Source organism: Dipteris shenzhenensis, chromosome 31, assembly GCF_047967505.1.
Source record: "Dipteris shenzhenensis isolate YYH24624 ecotype China chromosome 31, Dip_SZ_1.0, whole genome shotgun sequence".
Lineage (NCBI taxonomy): Eukaryota > Viridiplantae > Streptophyta > Polypodiopsida > Gleicheniales > Dipteridaceae > Dipteris > Dipteris shenzhenensis.
This window is the reverse complement of record NC_141626.1, coordinates 48602546-48623918: the sequence shown is the minus strand read 5'-3', so window position 1 is coordinate 48623918 and position 21373 is coordinate 48602546. Positions and strand designations below refer to the sequence as shown.

Here is a 21373-nt window from a genome sequence, read left to right as displayed (position 1 = left end):
TCATGAAGCCATGGAGGAGGAGGTGTTTGATGATATGGTGCGAGATTTATATGTCCATCAATCCGAAGGGAGGAATGATAGCATGGAGCAGGATGATCTTTTTACCGTAGCATCGACTCCACTGTTTGAGGGGTGCACATTCTCTCTTCCACATGCCTCCCTTGAGTTACTAAACTTGCAAACCATCTATGGATGGAGCAATGCAAGTTTGAATGCATTACTCAAGTAAGCTTTCAAGTCTATTTTGCAAACATGGTGAATTATGCTAGTGGGTCAATTACTCGAATGCTTTTCCTCATTTATGGTCTTCACGTGTAGGCTATTGTGTAAAATTCTTCCAAGGGAGAATAAATTACCGACCTCCGAGATATGGCAATGCAACATGTGACCTCTCTTGGAGGATTAGATTACAAGCACATCCACGCATGCGTCAACGATTGGGTTTTGTTTCGTGGACTACATAAGGATGCAAGAGAGTGTCCTACTTGTGGAGAGGCAAGATATAGAGCAGATCTCAAAACTTTGGATGTGCCTCGTAAGGTTCTGTGACATTTTCCTATAATCCCTCGCATCCCACATATGTTCAAGTGCCACTCCATTGTAGAGCTCATGTCATGGCATTCCTCCCATCGATCAATTGATGGCAAGTGGAGAACTATTGTAGATACTCCTACATGGAAGTGTATTGAAGACACATGGCCAAGCTTCAAGGAAGAACCTAGGAGCTTGAGACTTGGATTGGGTATGGATGGTGTGAACCCATTTGGTCTCAAAAGCACCTCTTACAGTGTATGGTGAGTGATATTGGTGAATTATAATCTTCCACCCTCTATGGCAATTAAGAAAGAACGTGTTATGTTATCCCTCTAATTCCAGGGAAACATAAAGTCAAAAATCCCGATGTTTATTTGGAGCCTTTGATTGATGAGCTAGAGATACTTTGGAGAGGTATCGAGGTGCATGATGTGAGCAGGCCTCCCTCATCACGACTGCAAAGCATGTGCATCTGTTGTTCAAGCCTCACTACATCGGGTTACCATGCATGTCCTGTTTGTGCTCCTTTGCTTGTTGCCTCATGGGCAGACGCATTGAATAAGGTTATCTATGAGAATCACCATCAATTTCTCCCACCTAATCATCCTAGATATGTTGCCCCTTGGAATGAAGTCCTCTCACAATCACTCACTGCGAGATGAGCTGGTTGTAACTATTATGTGCTATATTGGCTAGAAATAAAGATTGCCCGCTAACACTAGCTTTTGTTTAGATACTCCATCTTTTATCGTTTACCATATTTGTCCCACCTCAAGATCAATCACGTGCTTGATCCCATGCATGTCTTCAAGAATGTGGCATCTACCATTTGGGAACATTTAAATGGGACATTAGATTCTGCAAGCATAAGGGAGGATCTATGTACCACAGGGAGGATGCATGAAGCTTGGCGACAAGAGCGGCCAAATGGGAGTGTTTTTTTACCTCCTGCACCATTGAGGTTATCAAAGCTAGAGGTGGTGGTGGTGAAGCGAGCTATCACTCCAATTCGTACTCCCACTGGATGCATGAGGTGTTTGAAGGGGGCCTTTACAAAGAGCTAGAAAAGAGGTGTAGAGCAATTATATGGCTTGAAATCTCATGATTGGCACAAGATAAGTATTTTATGTGCATAATATCTTTTTCCTTTCAAATTTGTGAGTTAATTAGAAGCAACTAATCAACCGCTGATCAACCATTCCTCGTGTGTTCAATTCATACTACCTACTAGCATTTCTCGTAGTGCATCGAAGGGCATGAAGGATTGTATTTACAAGATGGGCAAGCTTGTGAGGTACTTTACATGATACAAAATGTGATGCATATCAATGCTCCATGCAAGGTGTTCATATTGCTAATATGGTGTACTTTTTCATTTCTAGGTATGTGAGCTCAAAGGAAATAGATCCCACCATGCTTGAGAATGCTCGAGTTATGTCAATGGAGGTGGTTTGTTTAGTGCAGGAGACATTTCCACGTTCTATTCTCACAAGCCAACTACATCTCATAGTGCATTTGGTGGATGAGATTGGTGTATGCGGTACTATACATGCACGATGGTTGTTCTTTCTCGAGTTCTTCATGAAGACCTTGAAGGGCTTCGTGAGACAAAATGCAAGACCCAAAGGTAGCATGGCCGAGGGTTGGTTGGTACAAGAGTCACTTGTATATATTTTTGAGTTTCTTGTTGATGTGGATAGCTCTCTCCCACGACTATGGAGAGATGATGAAGACCTAAGGATGACCTATTGTGCCTCAAGGGAAAGGATGCAACAAAGTAATAGACATGGAGTTGCTTTATAATATCAACCTCTATTGCATGCTTAATAGTGATGTGATGAAAAGATGGGTGACAAGATATGAGGATGCAAAGGCAAGAAGACAAGAAGAAAGGGCCCTCTTTCGTACACACCACGGATCTCGTGTGCCATACCCTTAGTATCTAGGAGCACTTCCAAAGGATATTTGAATGTGGATTGGCTACTTGACAAAATGGAGAAAGTAGAGAAAGACAAGGGGATGCATATCACAATGGAAGAATGGGAGTATGCTAGGGATGCATGAGTAAGGTCGGTGTATCGAATGTTATGCATAAGTTAGGAGCTTTCAATAATTTAGATTGCTTATTTAATTGATTTTGTCTTGGTGTAGTGCACTATGTTCAATGCTATATGGTGTGAGGGCAAGCATTTTGGAACACAACGGATTGATGATAAGAGAAATACACAAGATTGCGGCATCATTGCTAGCTTTGAGGGAGCCAATGGAGCCATGGATGATTATTGTGGCATAATCCAAGATATTATTAAGCTTGACTTTCGACACTTCTTTGTGTATGTCTTGGATGTAAAGTGGTTTAAGGACATGGTGGAAAGAGGCCCTAATGCAGCAATCAAATGCCATGCAAATGGCTTTGTAACTATTGACTCCACAAAGTTTTGGCAAAGTAAGAAGAACACACTAGTACTACCGCAACAATGTGAACAGGTACTGTACACACATATAAAAATACTCACTTTTAAATATTTGATACCTTCGATGCAAGGAAAATAACATGATTTATTTGTGTTTGAATTAGGTTGTTTATCAACCAATGGTGGATAATAATAGTTGGTGGCATGTCATACCTATTATGCCACGTTCCAAAGTGATGTATAGTACATTTACTAATATGGAGCGTATGGAGGATGATCATGTCCATGGAGGTGATGATGACCATGATATGAGAGAGAGGATGATCATGAGATAGGAGATACAGATATTGAGGCCATTACCCATGAGGACGAGCCTATCATTGGTGATGTTGATTTCGATGAGCACATGAGTAGCACAAGTAGTAGTGGGTTGAATGTATCTGTAGATCTAAACACTTGTTTGGATTTTGAAGTAGATAGTTTGGCAAGGGTTGATCTCATTGAGGATGAGATTGATGAACCGTAGCCCATCATTGATATTGGAAAAACTATTTTACATATTGTCTCATTCTCCTCACCTCACTTAATTTTTGTATATGTGGGTTTGCAAAAAAGCATTGATGTTTTTGTTAAAATTATGTGCTTTGGTAATCATGGGAAATGTTTGGAAAGCAGTGATGTAGACCAAAATCTCACTTTCTGTATTGCATCTAAATACGTGTCTAATTCTCAGTGTAGACGTGCTAATAGATGCGCCTATACACGCACAAATACACGTATTGGTAAACACAGTGATAGACGCGGACCCGTATTTTCTTAGTGTAGATGCGCTAGTAGACACGCTAATACACATGTAAATAGACACGCTATTAAAGACGCTTTTAAACGTGCCTGTAATTTCTCTTTTCAAGCAATGCCTATAGACGCACTTATTATTTTGTGCATCTATCAAGCGCGCCTATAGTTGCTTTGTGTTGTTGTGATGGAAAACTTAAAGCTAATAAGTTTTTTATAAACACCGCCAAGGATGAGGATGATATGATTCTCACTCAAATGAATTATGAGGATACTTTTGTGAATGATAATGTAGTTTGTGCATTGATATTCTATTTATTCAGATTGAGAATGTACTTGATATTTAAAACATTTGTAAATGAGAAAGTAATATATCTGACCTATTTCTCTTTTTTTTTAACTGGAGAAAGGCTATAATTTATCCCAAAAATGTCATTCTGGGAATTGGGATTTTCTGGAATTATCTAATATGGTCTTTACAATAACCTCTAAACTTAGTCTTTATATTTGGACAAGAGCCACAGAAACACTGGAATGTAGAGTTGGGTGGTAAGAAAATATCAAAAATCTCAAGGTAAGAAAGATTAGGGAAACCATTACAAATGGCAAGTAGACTGTTTCCACAAAATTTCTCACATTAGTGCACATGTAACTCCTTAAGCTTACTTGATGGGAGATCCAATGATTGCCATCATGGAAAAGCGACTTGAAGGCACCAATCCACAAGCAAAGCTCTAAGGTTTTGACAACCTTCTGTGATAACTCCTAGTGAAAAATTTTCAAGGCTAAAGACCACCTGACATTTCATTAACAATTAGGCCTAGTGAAAAATTCTCAAGGCTAAAGACAGCCTAGCATTTCATTAATGATTATTTCCTCCATATTTGTACAGCTTGTAAGAACCACATCAATCCCCAAATTTGTAACATCACAAGAGGGAACGTCTTAGAAAATCAGCTATTATGTCAAGCCATGTGCAAGAGATTGCAATCCTACATCAATTACGTCACATGTGTTGAAAGATATGTGAGTCAAGGCAGGGAACCAATAGCCAAGAAACCCATGTTATCATTGATGTTGAAGAATTTAAAGATATGGAGAGATATGAGCTGAGTGAAATGCTTGGCATCAAATTAAAGAAGTAGAAGGGAAACTTGTACTGACTTGTACCCACAATGGAGATGATGAGGACGTGGAGGAAACTAATGAGGATGAGATGGAGAAGACCATATAGAGGGGGCACTGACCTATAGTAATCAAAGCGGAGGGTGTGAAATGAAAGGACATCAATAGCATGCCATCTACGAGAAGTGAGAGCAACTATGTCCCTATCAAGCTTGGAGTGCAAGAGACCCAAAACAAGAGCCAAGAACTCATTAGGTAGGTCCTACACTGATGTTTTTCTATGTGATAAATCCTCTCATGGAACAAGATCCTCTTCTGATGTTTTTCAATAGCCCTTGAAGATGGCAAGACAATGCTTGAAAAAACTTATACTAAGATGCCTCCACAACACCAAAACCCTAAAGTTCTAAGCCTACCCTACACCCTTGCCCTTGGTCCCATCTCTCTCTCTCTCTCTCTCTCTCTCTCTCTCTCTCTCTCTCTGCCTCTCTCTCTCTCTCTCTCTCTCTCCCTCTCTCTCTCTCTCTCTCTCATGCACACACACACACACACACACACTTGCACATGCTTTGAGATGCTTTTCCCCTCATGGTGTTCACTTTTTCTCTTGTTAGTTTAAGTGCAACAACACCCCATAGCTCTACCCTTGAGAGAAATTATAGCCCTTAACTTATTTTTAAATTATATACTCTTAAACCCCCCCTTTTTATTTGTTTTCTATTTTTCCCTAGATTTTTCTTAATAAACATAAAATTTCCCCTTGCATTTAGGTAACTCCTTTTTTATTTTCTCATCAATTTTTATTTTTTTAGCTTACCAACCTCCTTGCTATTTGTCTTGAAGGGGAGGCAAATAAACCTTTCAAATTAAACACTGCTTAAATTCCATATTGGTATTTGTGTAGTATTGAATAGGAAGAAATTGCACGAAAACTGCTATGGTATAGAGAGCTACAAACATATCCCATGATTCTTTTGATGTCTTGATTGTGTTGAGCTATCCTAGCATGACATCTTGCACATTCTTCTTGATGAGATGATATGCATACTTGTCTTTCTTGTCCCATTCTTCCTGTGCTTGGGCAATGGCAAGATCTGCTACCTCATAAGGAATGGATTAGGAGAGGGAGTAAAAACTTAATCCAATCCTATGTGGAGGGCTCAAAATGGAGGCTTAGGTGGTTTTGGTAGGCTAGGGATGGTTTTGCAGGCACTTAAGAGGGGGGAGCCAAAAAAGCTATGAGCAACGTCTACATATAAGCAAGCTATCAGTCAATGTGTTACATGATTGGCTGGCCTAGTGGGCCATTAGGTTGTGGGTTCCATTCCTGGCACTCCTGCACAATGCAATCACTTTTTGTAGGGTGCAAGTGGGAGATCTTGGACACGTGGCATGCTCACATGTCCTGCGTCTTGCTCTGTACCTCTTTCCATGCCCAATGCGTTGCCATTTCTAGCCCACTTATAGCCCCTTTGCATTTGCCTTCAATGCAATCCCTCCCAACCTTTTCAATTGTGGGACACATGGCAACACATGGTGCTCCCTCGAGACCCCATTTCTCACCTAATGGGTAGATCATATAATCTTTCTTCTTGCCTTTTCTATTCAAGAAGCTTTCTCTTGACCATCTGCATCATCCATGTTGAGCATATTTTTCAATTATAGCAAACTTATCGCCATGAAGAGGAATGATATTCTATAATGGGGGAATGTATCCTTCTCGGGGGGGTCACTCATCATATGTAACCCTATCACGTGAGTTCAAAAGAAGGATATTTTTTATTCCTAAAATTTACAGAAATAAATATACATAAGGGACTATTTAAAATAGTTTTGGAAAAAATTTACAGATTTGTATAGAAAAGGGGCACATTTTATTAATGAAAAAATTTACAGATAAGGGATTTTAAATACAGGCCTTGAACGCACGTGATATAGAGGGTTTATACATTGTGACCCCCCCAAGGTATCCTTAAGGGGAGTGAGAGAGACATCATGGGGCCTTAAGAAGTGAGAGAGGAGAAAGATGGGAGTGAAAGAGATAGGAGACCACATGAGAAAGGGATAGGAGACCACATGAGAAAAAGATGGGAGTGAAAGGGATAGGAGACCACATGAGAAAAATATGAGAAAGGCTGCATTGAGGCTAAAGGATGTACAAGGATTCAAACTGGATGGAGCATGTTTCCATGAATGTGAGGATGTTTGATAGTATCCCATATCAAGCAAGAGCCCCCATTCCTATTTCCTCATTAAGTGGCATCCCACATGCACAAGGTAGCTGGGGGCATCTTCCATGAGAGCATCTCTGCCAAATATCTCTCAATGGGATGTGACTATTTCCATAGAAATCCAGATTCAATCTCTTAAGTAGAGTGGATGACTCTTTAGGCAAAAAGATTTCAATTTTTTGAAAAATTTTGCACTAAAAGCTCGCGCTAAGATCACATAGACTTATCATATAGAACCATACTTAGCTTATTGATAAGAGCTCTCATCCTAAGCATAAATTCTTGGACAGATTCTCCTTTGTTCTATTTGAATTCACTCATCTTTGTCCTCACCTCCTCCTTGTTAATATCCTGTCAGAACCTTTGCAAAAAAGCTTCGAACACTGCATGCCAATCAGGAGAATACCCAATTGAAAATTGATTGGACCACCTTTGAGAATTTTAAATCAAGATACATGGAAAATTTTTCATATACTCTTCATATGTTGTTGCACCATTGATATTGCAGACACACAAAAAACTTTGCCAGGGATTGTAAGGATCTTCATCATGTGTGCATTGAAAATTTTGAAACTTAACCTTGATATTGGAGCTAGACTTGAACTTCTCTGCCCTAAAACCTGTGTAGGTAGGTCTTCCACTCGGAAGAGCCAATTCACTAGCTCCCCAATCATACCTAACCTAGCAACTTAAATTAGAGGAAGATAATGTAGTGTACTACTCTTTCATTCTCTTGCTCATCTCTTACAACCAAATTTCTACCTAAAGAACCACCTTCTAAATTGGTGTATGCTAGCCTCCATTTGCCTATTGGCTATATCACCATGATCAACTTCACCTCTGCTACAAAATTTGTGCTTGACTGCCTCCACTTCTCCCTCGGGGGGGGGGGGGGGTGGTCACTGAAAAATAGGTAAGCATAGCACATGGGTTCAACATAAGGGATTTTTCAACTCCTTGTTTTGCACATTTGGTACAAATAGAAGGGTACCATTTAAAGGGGATATTCATTGATTGAATAGAAAAAGGGTGTGTTTTATTCATGAAAAAATTCATAGATAAGGGAAATTTAAATTAGGCCTTGAATGCATGTGATATAGAGGATTTACACGTAGTGAACCCCTTCAAACATCTCCTCACTCCAAACCAAGGCCAATGCTTGGTGACCATGTATGACTCTTAGCCTAACCCAAGGCTAACACACACACCCACCAGCTTAAAAATGTCATGATGCCACATTAGTTCCAAATACAGCCTGCTCTGACCACTACAGGGAGGATTAAGACTCACATGGAAGTATTCACAGTCACATGTATGTAAGCATTAGTATCCATCTCCATCAATACATTTCCTTTATTATAGAATTCTCATGTACTTTTATGGAAATTTTGTACTTTGTCACAACAATTCAAATGAGGATTCAAGGAAAATTTTGACCCTTAGGTTGCAAATTCTCCATCCATCATGCAAGGATAGGTAGTATATGTTACTTTTGGGATCCACCAATTCCATGTCAAATTTCATGGCTCTAACAAGATGAGAAAAGATAATGGCGATTGGCTTGTTTTAGAGCAAACAATATTGATGGTCACTGCGTTGTTCATAGTACCATCCAGTAACATAGTGTGAGCCCCTACCACACTTAGTGCTCCACTTGTCTGTAAGCACTTTTTGGGCTGTTTGCTTTGCATGGCTACATTTCAGAATAAAGAAGTCCACACCCTCATCATTTCCCTCCTCAGTAGCATTAACTACAAAATTATCTCCCTCTATAAGCAGATCACTTAGCAAGTCCTCACATCCCTCACAGATAGGTTCTTCCACTACATTTTCTTCACTTGAAACCTCATCAGTTGGAGAAAGAATGCCCGATGCCCAAGAGGTGCCCAAGCTTGAACATAGGACTTGTTATCACATGATCTCCACCTTTTGTGCATGCATGCATGGCAATAGCAGACACTTCCCTTTTCTTGAACTATGTTGCATCATGTTTGCAAAATCCTTGAATGCTATGCAATCCTTGAGACCCCTCCACCCTTGCACAACCCCATGTCTTGGTTCTTTTGCTAGCACGGAATCCAGTCTTTCATGCAAAGACCAAACACATTGAGGTCAGGTACCATTTCATCAGGGAGGTACTTGAGGACAAGCGCATAGAGCTTGTCAAGGTTCATACAGATGATAACCCTGCAGATATGCTGACGAAGAGTCTACCTAGTTAGCGGTTTGAGTATTGTCATGTATTGATGGGCATTGGATAGTATGCTCACTGGTTGTTCTCCCTTAAAGGAACATTGTCCTTTAAGTGGGAGGTTGTGGCAGTTAAAGGTCATTGTGCCTTTACCCCGGTTATGTACAACACTCAAACACATATATAAATGAATGAAAAAGAAGATTAGGGTGTTCTGCACCCACCAAAACTTGTGTGGCTCTCAGTTTCTCTCTCTCCCTCTTCCGTTCTTGCTTCCGTTGAGAGCACTCTCACATAAGACAATGTAAAATGGAGAGCATGGGTTGATGATGGCATTGGATTGAAAGGGCTAGCGTTGTTGGTATATCATTAATGGTAAATGGGCATTAAAAAGGGGAACTAGCCAATGCAGAAAAGCTCTCTACGTGAAATCTCTAAAGTAGTGTAGATTGGATTAACTCTTTAAGACATGTCTTTGGCTAAGGTTCTACTAGTAGATGAGGGCAAATTTTATAAAGAGGAAAACTTTAACACTAGTTTGGTTGGACATAAAAATGTCCTAGGACACTTTTATGTCCTGTTAACTTAACCACTTCCTAGAATTATTCCCACTTCCCCAACTTGATCTTCCAAAGCACTCTTTTGGATCATCCTTCCTTATGCTTGGAACTAGTAGATGTAGTAGTACTCTTTACTTGCACCTTCAGCCCAAGATTCGCAGCCCTTGGATCACTCTATCCACAACAACTATGTAGCCTTCTAGGATCTTGAATCATATGATAGAGATTACTTTATTGTGGCATACTTTTGCTGTTAGTTATTTTGGGTTGGTCACACCCTTGTTTATTCATAGCCTACCAGATTCTTTCTCCATGATGGTTACACCTACTATCTTCACATTCTGATGCCTCTTCTACAAAGTAGCTGCATAGTCCACGATGACTTTTGACATGTTCAGTTTTGATTTATTCAGCATGTAGCCATACATGCAGTCATCTTTCGATCGACTGGATCGATGCTAGAATGGAATCACCTAAAGAGATGGATGTACCATGGCATATATCTTTGCATGCGGCTAGAGATGTGAGTGCCTCGGACTGAGGACTTACTTGCTGAATAATTGCATGATCAATGGTGAACTCCTATTGAGTATCTACATCTGTGGCAAAGGATGGAGTTGGATCCATGCATAAATGTGATGGTGGCTATCCATCACTAGAAGCAGACTGTGCTGATAGCATCCACCAATAGAAGCAGCTTTGGTTGTCCAAACATCTGAATGGATCACTTCCAAAGGTCTTCTGCTCACCTTAGCATTTTTGGGAAATGCATGTCTGGCCTGCTTACCCATTTGACATGCTTCACATACCTTTTGCATTCCCTCAACTCTGAATTTAGGCAAACCTGCAACAATGTTTTCTGTTTGCATAGATTTCAGCCTTTGTATATTCACGTGCCCAATGCGCTTGTGCCATATCTCAATATCTGCAATGACACCTCTCCCATGCGCAAACATAGCAGCTTTCACCTCAGGCATATCAACATCCAAGGTGAACATTCTGCCATTTTTGTTGCCTTTCGCAACCAAGCGGCACTTATTTTTCAAGTCCTCAACAAAGCATCCATCAGGATTAAATCTAACCTGCAGACCTTGCTCAACCATCTGGCCAACTGAAACCAGGTTCTTAGTGATTTTTGGAACATGAAGTACATCTGCCAAGTACTTTGTTTTGCCATCCTGCATAGCCAATGGCACTTTACCAACCTGCGTAATTGGGTGCGCAGTATCATCACCTGTTTCAACATAACTTGGCTTATCCAAATTTCTAACATCATGAAACCACTCATCATGACTGGTCATGTGGTTAGAGGCACCTGAATCAACATACCAAACATCATTGCAAGCTGCAGCATCTCCTGACATGGAGTTAACCATATGCTGCATCACAAAAAGGTGCTCATTTCTGTCATCACCATGCCCACTTGATGATGCATAGTTGCTTTGCTGCAACTTTCCACTTTTGATGTCATTTTGTTTTTTATAGCATGTATTCTCCTTGTGTCCAGGCTTTCCACAATAATAGCATTCTGTGCTGCTATTTACTTGCTGGTTCCTTTGCCATGAACCATGGCCTCTTTGGCTCCCCCTGCCTCTAGAACTACCACGTCCTCCTCCATAGGACTGGTTTTCCTGTTGTTGCTGTTGGTTCTGATTTCCTGCACGGCCACCAAAACGGCCTCTTCCTCTACCCTTGCCTCTACCTGTATTCGAGTAGAAAGCAGTCTCTTGAGAAGTTGAGGTGGCTGAACCACCATTCCTTTGCTCTTCACTCAGCAAGAGAGCAATAAGTTCCTGAAAATCTGGAAATGTTTCACGGACTCCAATGGATGTCCGAAACTGTGCATAATCTTTCCCAAGACCATTCAAGGTCACGGACACTAAGTCCTCATCATCAACAGGTGCTCCAATGGAGGCAAGAGAATCTGCAAGGCCTTTCACCTTCAAGGAATACTCATTTATATTCATATTTTTCCTTTGCACATTGTGCAACTCCTGCTTTAGCTACATCTTTCGTGCTTTGGTATTTGTGCTATACAGCTTCACCAATGTATCCCATGCCTCCTTAGGTGTCTCTACATCCTGTATATGCACAATCATAGAATCTGAAATGCTAACAGACAGCCAATACAAGCATTTTCTGGCTTTTTCATGCCATTCTTTAAAGGCCTTCAATTCAACAGGAGTGGGAGCAGCACCCAAAACTGGTTCTGCAGTTTCACCACTGATGTACTCCCAAACTCCCTTTCCCATAAGGAAGTTTGTCATCCTGAACTTCCATGCTTGGAAGTTGTTCTTGTCAAGCTTCTCACTGACAATAGTAGACAGATTCTCAGACATTTTACAGATCACGAATTGCAACAGCAACCTGTAAACACAACAAATGCCTCACAAGGGCAAATAGCAAAACTTCTGCAAACAGCCTCACAGGGGCAGATCCGCAACACTGACGAAAGTGGTATTTCACCACACAGTCACTTCCTAGTGACGATTTTGCATCAACAGGCAATAGGCATGAATCTGCAACTCCCAATATCTCTACACACAGGCATACGATGCAATTTCTGTGGCACCTTTTCACCGACTAGCCGCGGACTAGCCGCGCAGTGGTCGCACAGCAAAAAACAGGGCCTTTTTCTGAGTACCTGCGAAGATCTTCCGCCTTCAAAACGGCCTCAAATCAAAAAAATATTTTTTTTTTTTGCCCTTTCCCGCATCATATACTGTGCTCTCGCCACACCGCGAAGGGCCTCTCAATCTGAAACAGTGCACTCCTGCACTTCTGGATGTGCTACCTGCAGAGATTTGCTCCCAAGCTCGAAATAGGGAAGCAACATTGGTCCTCTTACCAGGACACCACAAACTTGGCTTGCTTTCTTGAGCTCCTTACCACGAACAAGGCTCTGATACCATGTAAAGAATAAGGGAGAGAGATAGGAGACTCAAGTTCAGCTTTCTTCACAACACACAAAAGAGAGAGGACAAGGTTGGAGGGTGAAGCCTTTCTTCACTTTTGCACACAACAACAATAGAAGAGGGAAATACCCTATATGTCAAAACCTAGAATACGTGGTTCATATGTGAACCCAAACCAAAAACATACGTGGTAGTCTAACTACACCACGAGTACAACTAACATAGGCGGTGACATAAATGATAGTCATCCAGGAGATATATCGGGGGTAGAGCTTGATATCTCAACAATGTATACATATATATGGGCTAGAGACCCTCTTCGCCGGGTCTGAAGGTGGGATATATAATACTCTCTCTCTCTCTCTCTCTCCCCCTATCTATCTATCGATATATTTATATTTACATTTATTATATTATATATATATATACTATAAATATAAATAATATATATATTTATTTCTATTTTATTTATGTTATATGTATGTATATATATATATATATTTCTATTTGTATTTATATATATATATATATATTATTTATTTATTTATATAAATAAATACATCTATATCTATATCTATACATTGATACCTTGAGCCTCTAAAGTCCAAAGCACCACAAAGAAACTTTTGAAGCACCCTCCTTAAGAAATATAAAATAAGATGCATATATATATATATATACATACGTATGTACATACATATGTACGTACATATGCATGTATGTATGTATGTATATGTATATGTATATGTAGGTAGGCAAACGAGAGAGATAAGGGTTGCTGCAGCAGCTCGGGATAGAGAGAGAAGTAATAGAGGGTATATATAACATAGGCAAAGGAGAGAGGTGAGGGCTACCACAACAGCCAAGGATAGAGAGAGAAGTAATAGAGGGTAAATATAATAGAGAGAGGATTCTGAGTGGAGAAAAAAGTACTGTATATAAGAGAGAGGTGAGGGCTACCACCGCGCAAGTAAGGATAGAGAGAAGAGTACGAGTGGAGAGTGTGTCTGTGTGTGTGCGTGTATAGTTGTAGACAACTAGGTGTCTCTTAGGTAGGGAGAGGAGAGAGGTAGTCATCGTTGTCACGGCAGCAAAGAGTAGAGAGAGGTGGGAAGAAGGACGAGAGAAAAAAGAGAGAGGAAGACACATAGGGAGAGGAGAGAGGTGCTCGTTGCCATCATAGCAGCCAAGAGTAGAGAGAGAAAAAGAGAAGAAAGTGAGAAAAAATATATATATAGAGAGAGAGAGGTAGTAAGAATAGGAGGAGATAAGAGAGAGAAAGAAGAGAGAAGGATGGGAGTAAGAGAGAGAAAGGAGGGAGAAGGATGGGAGTAAGATAAGAAAGGGAAGGGACAGAGAGAAAGACAAAGGTAAGGGAGGAGGATGAGATGAAAAACTTGTCATTGTAAATGTAAGGATGAAAGGAGAGAAGATAAGAAGGGAAGGTAGGAAGTGAATCAACATAGTAACTAAGATAACACAAAGGAGGTGAAGGTAACACAAAGGAGGTGAAGGAAAGAAACAAAAGAAGATAGAAAAGAATAAACTAAAGAAGAGAGGAAAGAAGAAGAGAGGGAAGGAAAGCAGTGTACTAACTTTGAGGATGGAAGCATAGAGAAGAGAGGAAGGAACGGAATTGACGAAAGAGAATGTTCAGAACATGTCGTACCTAAGAAGCACAAAAAGTCTTGAGAATGTAAAGAATGTGTTGGAGAACTTCCTTGATACGACAAGAAGAGAATTTGGAATGTCTTTGGAATGTGAATGAGAATGAAAATTTAAAATTCCGATGCGGGGCTAAATTTTGAATGTGAGGGAGAATGAAAATTTAAAATTCCAACACCTTCTAAATTTCCTGCACTTTGAAAATTTCAATTTCACACAAAATTTGAATTTTCAAAGTTATCTTAAAGGAAATTTTTAGTGCTTTTTAAATTTAAGGCCCTTTAAATTCACCATTCACCATGACAATTTTTCTCGGACGATTTAAATTTCTTGTTTCACACAAAATTTGAATTTTCAAAGCTTATATTTCCATTTTAAAAGAAAATTTTAGCACATTTTTAATTCCAAGATTATTAAAATTCACCATTCTCCATTACTATATACAATGTAAAAACTATTCAAATTTAAAAAATTGTCTCTCCTCATCTTATTTAATAAAATTCAACAAATAAACCACACTTAGAGAATTCACTTGTTTTTGACAAAGTTAGATGCTTGAATTCAGAGTTCCATATGCAGTTGAACGTGGAAGTTGACATCTCCTTACAACCTAAACTATGCTTTAACTGCATGTTAACCTCATAGAGAATATCAACCTGCTTGTATACATCCGGTATCACCAATTGTGTTTCCCTTGATCCATCCTGAAGTGTTCTACTTTTGTGTGGCATACGCTCAAAATTGTTATCCACAAAATCTTAGATTATGGCTCTACCCAATTCTGCGTGGTCCCAACCTCTCCGCACAATTCCTTTATTACCATGCATGCACCTTCGTATACGAATTTCAAATTGCTCCCTGCATCGATAAAATGTTGTTTTTGGAATACCATGCATTTCATACCATGCTCTACAACAAACTTGAATACCATTCAATCAAAAGACATATTTGAACTACCCATTGTCATCTTTTCGACAAGCAACCCCAAGAGTGTCATATACATGATTGGTGCGAGCCTCCAAACTTTGGCCCCAATACTCTATGCATAATTTGGATATCATTTGATGATCGGCAAATTGACAACAATTTTGTTTACAACAATCAATCATAGATACTTTTGTGATTGCATCCCTTGTGAGTCTAGATGATGCTAATGGCATGCCATGTTTTTTAGCTTTCCTCTTTATCATGCAGTAACGCCTCTTTTTTGTGGATTTTTCCATTGGGTCCTCATCTTCCATGTGCTTTTTCTCAAAACCACTTGGAAAATTCATGGTGTCATCGATTCTTAATGAAGTTCCATCTAAAAAGGTTATTTGTGCAATGGTCCATTTTATTAAGTGTATGGTATCGATGATTGATACATCACTATGATACTTTTCAATTCCCACACCTAGATTACCTTCACCAAGCATCTCAAAATTTATAGGTTCAAATGGGTAGACATACAAAACAACACCCTCTGCAATGCTCTTGGTTTTCTGCTCATCCCATATTCAAACTTTCTTGTCCTTCCATGATTCTCGAATGGAAAACTCATCATATTCACATAGAGGTTCAACATCAATGGTATCTGATGTTATATCATTCATTGGTACAATAGCTCCATTGACATTGTCCACACAACTCATTGATCGTGCTTTCCAACAAACAACACTACCCAAAGCCTCATAGACTAAGAATGCATCCATTGTAGGAAATGGAAGAAGTGCACTTTCATCCATACAAATATCGATCGCCACCGATACATTGTTTTCTCCCAAGGGAACACCTTGGCACATGTCATCATGTGATGTACAGAATATTGTCCCAATGGCAACAATCTTTCCACTAACAAGCAAGTTGACTTTAACTCCCACTTTCAATGTGGCACCTGCATAGTACATAGCATTTGTTATAGTTTAATATTGATATCTAATGGTGTGACTTAGGATGAAAATGCTTTACAAGATTTCATTACAAGACCAAATCTTCTTAAACCTTGGTGCTTTGAATTCTAGGCAGCAAAATTTGGCTACATGGCCAAATCTTCACAGACCATGGTGCTCTGAAAGGGAGATAGCAAGATTTGTCCACACAACCAAATCTCCCAAGACGTTGGTGCTTTCAAGAAAGATTTGGCCACATGGCCAAATCTCCCTAGACCCTGGTGCTTTGAAAGGAGCCAACAAGATTTGGCCACATGGCCAAATCTCCTAAGCCGCTAGTGCTTTGAAGGAAGCAATAAGATTTGGCCACACAGCCAAATCTGCTCAGACCTTGGTGCTTTCAAAGAAGCTAGCAAGATTTGGATGCATGGCCAAATCCTTCAAGACCTTGGTGACTTCTTTCAAAGCACTGAGAAGATTTGGTTGTGGTGTTCTTTCAAACTTGGGGAGATTTGGTCGTGTGACCAAATCTTGTAGGCTTCTTTCAAAACACTAGGGTATGGGGAGTTTTGGCCGTGCAACCTGTTGAGATATCGAGCTCCACTCATGATATGCCAGGGTTACTATTGTGCATTTATGTCACCGACTTGTTAGCTGAAGATGCGGTTGGTACACCGCCCACGAATAACAGCTGGATGACAGCTATCCTTATCTGCTCTAGTTTGTGGGTCAGTTAGTATGCCACCTTAGTTAGCTGAGTTTGGTTTGAGACCCACATATAGGGTTCTTCTATTTCTTTGTACTAGAGTTCTTTTGTCTTTCACAACTAAGAAGGGGAAAACTATTTTCAGCCTCCACCTTTGTGTGTATTCCCCCATTGTGTATGTGAGAAAGCCGTAATGAGCTTCCTCCCTTCTCTCCTCCTCTTGCGTGCTCCTTTCAAATGACCAGAATCTGGGAGATTTGGCCGTGTGGCCAAATCCTCACCAAATCTTTCAAAGAATTAGGGTTTGGGAAGATTTTGTCGTGCTACGAAATGTTGCTAGCTTCTTTCAAATCACTAGGAAGATTCGGCCACATGGCCAAATCTTCAAACGTTAAATTTAAAAAATAAAAATCCAGATTTTAAAATTTAAAATTTAAAGTTTAAAATTCAAAATTCAAATTTTAAAATAAAAAATTCAAATTTCAAGTTTCAAGTTTCAAGTTTCAAATTTTGAAATTCAAATCTAGAGATCCTACTTTCAAAAAAATCGTACATGCTTTTCATGATTCATGCTATTACACTTTAAAATCATACTATTACTTTAAAAGCAAACCAAGAAATCTAAAACTATTGAAAAACCAAAACTTTAAAAGGCAAAGCTAAAGAAACCTTTTAAACCAAGCATAAAAGTTAAACCTATGAGAAGGAATTGAATTCATCTTCATGGGGGATCAAGTGCTAGGCTCACCATGTTCTCTCCCATCCTAGATCTCAAATGTGTAACTAGGGTGGTTTGAGAGCCTTAGGACAACCCCTTAGATTGGGTAGTTCTTGGAAAACACTCCTCCACCCTTGGTTAGCTAATTGCAAGCAAAAAAGTTCAAAACTATGTCAAAATAAGAGGTCTCGGGAGGCTCGCCATCTCAGATTTGTCCTATAGTATGCACTTAACTATGTAGGTTTTTAAACTTCCATTACCAATAAAACTCTCCATAGATTCCACACTCAATAGTGGGATTAGAAACAGGTCCTTTTTTTTTTTTTTTTTGGCTCTACATGCTTTTGGGGAGATTACTCCCCCTCCTCCTCTCCCGCTCCCCCTCCACGATTTCTCCTTCTCCCTTTATCTCCTTCCACCTCATCGCCCTCCTCACGGTCACGGTTTCTCCTTCTTCCTCCTTATTGCCCTTCTCATGATTTCTCCTTCTTCCTCCTCATGGTTTGAGCCGCTATAGGCCTACATACGTTAATGGCCGAGATAAAGGATACATTAATGGCAACCTGAAGCGTTGGCAAGATGAAAGCTGCCTGCTTCTAAAGCTTCTCCAAGCCTACCATCAGAGAACCCGGAGTGTCCCATTGATATTTTTGAGTCCAGTAGTCATGTTTCGGTCTTGGGCAGCACATCAACAGAAGCAGGTCGAGATTCATGGTAAGGGCACTAAAGAAGGAGAGGAGATGGGAATAAAGCTCGCTATGAGCTATGATATCTACCATGGAATCATTTCGGACAAGCCTCCCGAGGAGAATGTAAGTAGTTTCCTGGGAGCAAAACAATGCTATGATCGGTGGCAACCACTTGAGATTGGATTCGTGCGATAAACCTCTCAATTGGCTATCAGTTCTCGAAGAATTATCTCCATTTGCATGTCGGAAAGACTCTGGCCTTAGTAGTGGAGTAAGGATCTCCGATTTTTGGCGCTCTTTTCTCCGCGCTTCTCCCCTTCGGCTCCTTTTCCATTTGCCAGCAAGAAAGACAACTCCCACAATTGCTATAGCTACTCTCTCTATAGCTCCTATGATTGCTTGAAATCCAAAGAGCACAAGCTCACGAACAACAATGGCTACTCAATCATCTAAGTAAGAAAACGAAAGAAATTGAAAGTGTACCTAATTCTTGCATGTTCTCCATTTTTCCCATTTTAAAACACCACAATTTGAAAGAAAGAGTCTTGTAAAAGTAGGAATCTCAAAGTGTGATTTGAAACTAGAGTCTTTATTATATGATTTGACTTTCAGATCTTGAAATTTGAAATTTGAATTTTGTATCTAAGATTTAGAATTTCAATTTTGAATTTTGAATTTTGAAATTTGAATTTTAAATTTTGAATCTAAGATTTTGAATTTTGAAATTGGAAATTTTCAGATTTGAAATTGGAATCTTAAGATTTGAATTTTGAATTTTAAATGGGGAGATTTGGCCATGCGGCCAAACCTTCTTGGCTTCTTTCAAAACATACAAGATTTGGCTGTATGGCAAAATCTTCCTAGACCTTGGTGATTTGAAAGAAGCTATAAAGATTTGGCATCACAAATAAATCTTCCTAAACCTTGCTGCTTTGAAAAGATTTGGCCACATAGCCAAATCTTCCTAAACACTCGTGATTAGAAAGAAGATAGCAAGATTTGGCTACATGGCAAAATCTCCCTACGCCCTCGTGATTAGAAAGAAGCTAGCAAGATTTGGCCGCACGGCTAAATCTCCTTAGACCCAAGTGATTTAAAAGAAGCTAGAAAGATTTGACATCACAACCAAATCTCCCCAAATACTGCTGCTTTGAAAAGATTTGGCTGCATGGCCAAATCTCCCTAGACCCTTGTGATTAGAAAGAAGCTAGCAAGATTTGGCCGCACAGCCAAATCTCCCTAAACCCTCGTGACTTATAAAAAGCTAGAAAGATTTCGCATCGTAGCCAAATCTCCCCAAACCTTAGTGCTTTGAAAAGATTTGGCTGCATGGCCAAATTTGGTGCTTTGAAAAGATTTGGTTGCACGGCCAAATCTCCATAGATCCTTGTGATTAGAAAGAAGCTAGCAAGATTTGACCGCACGCAAATCTCCCCAAACTCTAGTGCTTTGAAAAGAATTGGCCACACGGCCAAATCTCCATAGACCCTCGTGATTAGAAAGAAGCTAGCAAGATTTGGCCACACGGCCAAATCTCCCTAAACCCAAGTGATTTAAAAGAAGCTAGAAAGATTTGACCGATTTGAAAGAAGCTAGCAAGATTTGGTTGCATTGCCAAATCTCTCCAAACCCTAGTGCTTCAAAAGAAGCCCACAAGATCTAGCCACAAGGCCAAATCTCCCCAAACTTTGGTGCTTTGAAATAAGCCCATATGATTTGGCCGCACGGTGCTTTCAAAGAAGCCCATGAGATTTGAAAGAAGCCCATGAGATTTGGCCACCCTAGTGCGGCCAAATCTCCCTAGAAGCTAGTGCTTTCTCAAATCTACTACTATGTCTAGTGTCAATTCTAGATTCTATTTCAGATATGTTTATCGATAATGTGTTTTGTCTAACATTAAGGATTATAAAGATGATAGTTTGTATATTGCTTGGGTTTTTTTATAGGAAAGACACAAATGTGAAGAAGGTTGAGAAAGTTGTAAGTGGATTTGGAGAAAAAAGCATACCTTGGTACTTTGACATATATAGTATTGAGGGAGCACAGTTGACACGAGTTCACTTATTTGTTTTGTTATGTAATAAAAGTGCATACACTTGTGTTGGATCGGTACATCAAATCACAAAAGATGTGGTTGGAAAAGAGGGAGATATTGGATTGTTGATCATTATAAATCAAAATAAGAAATTTCTCTTGGATCCGAGCAATTATGAAGCATCTCGTATGAAGTTTGATGTAGATGACAACATGCACTCAAGAGGCTAGATAAGTGTTGAATCAATTGATGGAAATGAAATTGACATAGTGACAACAATCATTGAATCATATCACAAAGTTTCAGCAACATTAAAGAAGCGTAAGAGTGGGGAAGATAGTGGGGAAGGAACAAAGAAAGGAAAGTCGACTATGGTTCAAGCACCAGGTGGTAGTGGAGAAGGGGCAAAGAAAGGAAAGCTAACTATAATTGATATACCACAAGAAGTAACACCTCCAGAGGGCATGCTAGCAGTTGTGGAAAGAAGGAGTGGTAGTGAATTGGAGCCAAGTGGAAAGGTCATAGGAAAAAAAGGGCAAAAGAAACCATCAGGCTTGGTGGAATATGAAAAATACTACCCATTCGGGTTGCATGCAACATTTCCAATTCTAGTTGGAAGATGTCAAAAAGCTCCTCCAAGCTATGTATATAGAGGGTTGAACAAAGAGCATGTGGAGAAGCTTGCTGTGGACTTCGGTTATAACTCTAGGCCTCCTACTGCTGTAGCAGATTTAATTCCTTTCAATCCTGAAACAAAGTAGCCCCTAGAAAGGGTAGATAAAAAGGATTTAACCAAGTGCCACTATTGGATACTATCTGGACAACATTCAATATATGCTGCGTTGAGGATTGTAGTCAATTGTCCCGCATGCTTTTATGTGGAGATATCAAAGATGGCAATCCTGAAGTCTCAAAATATCTTGAGAC

At 39.8% G+C, this 21373-nt stretch overlaps 1 pseudogene; it reads left to right on the top strand.

The window, feature by feature from the left end:
* The first annotated feature begins 1331 nt into the window (after positions 1-1331).
* On the top strand, positions 1332-4090 carry LOC147881568 (uncharacterized; annotated as a pseudogene).
* The last annotated feature ends 17283 nt before the right edge of the window (positions 4091-21373 follow it).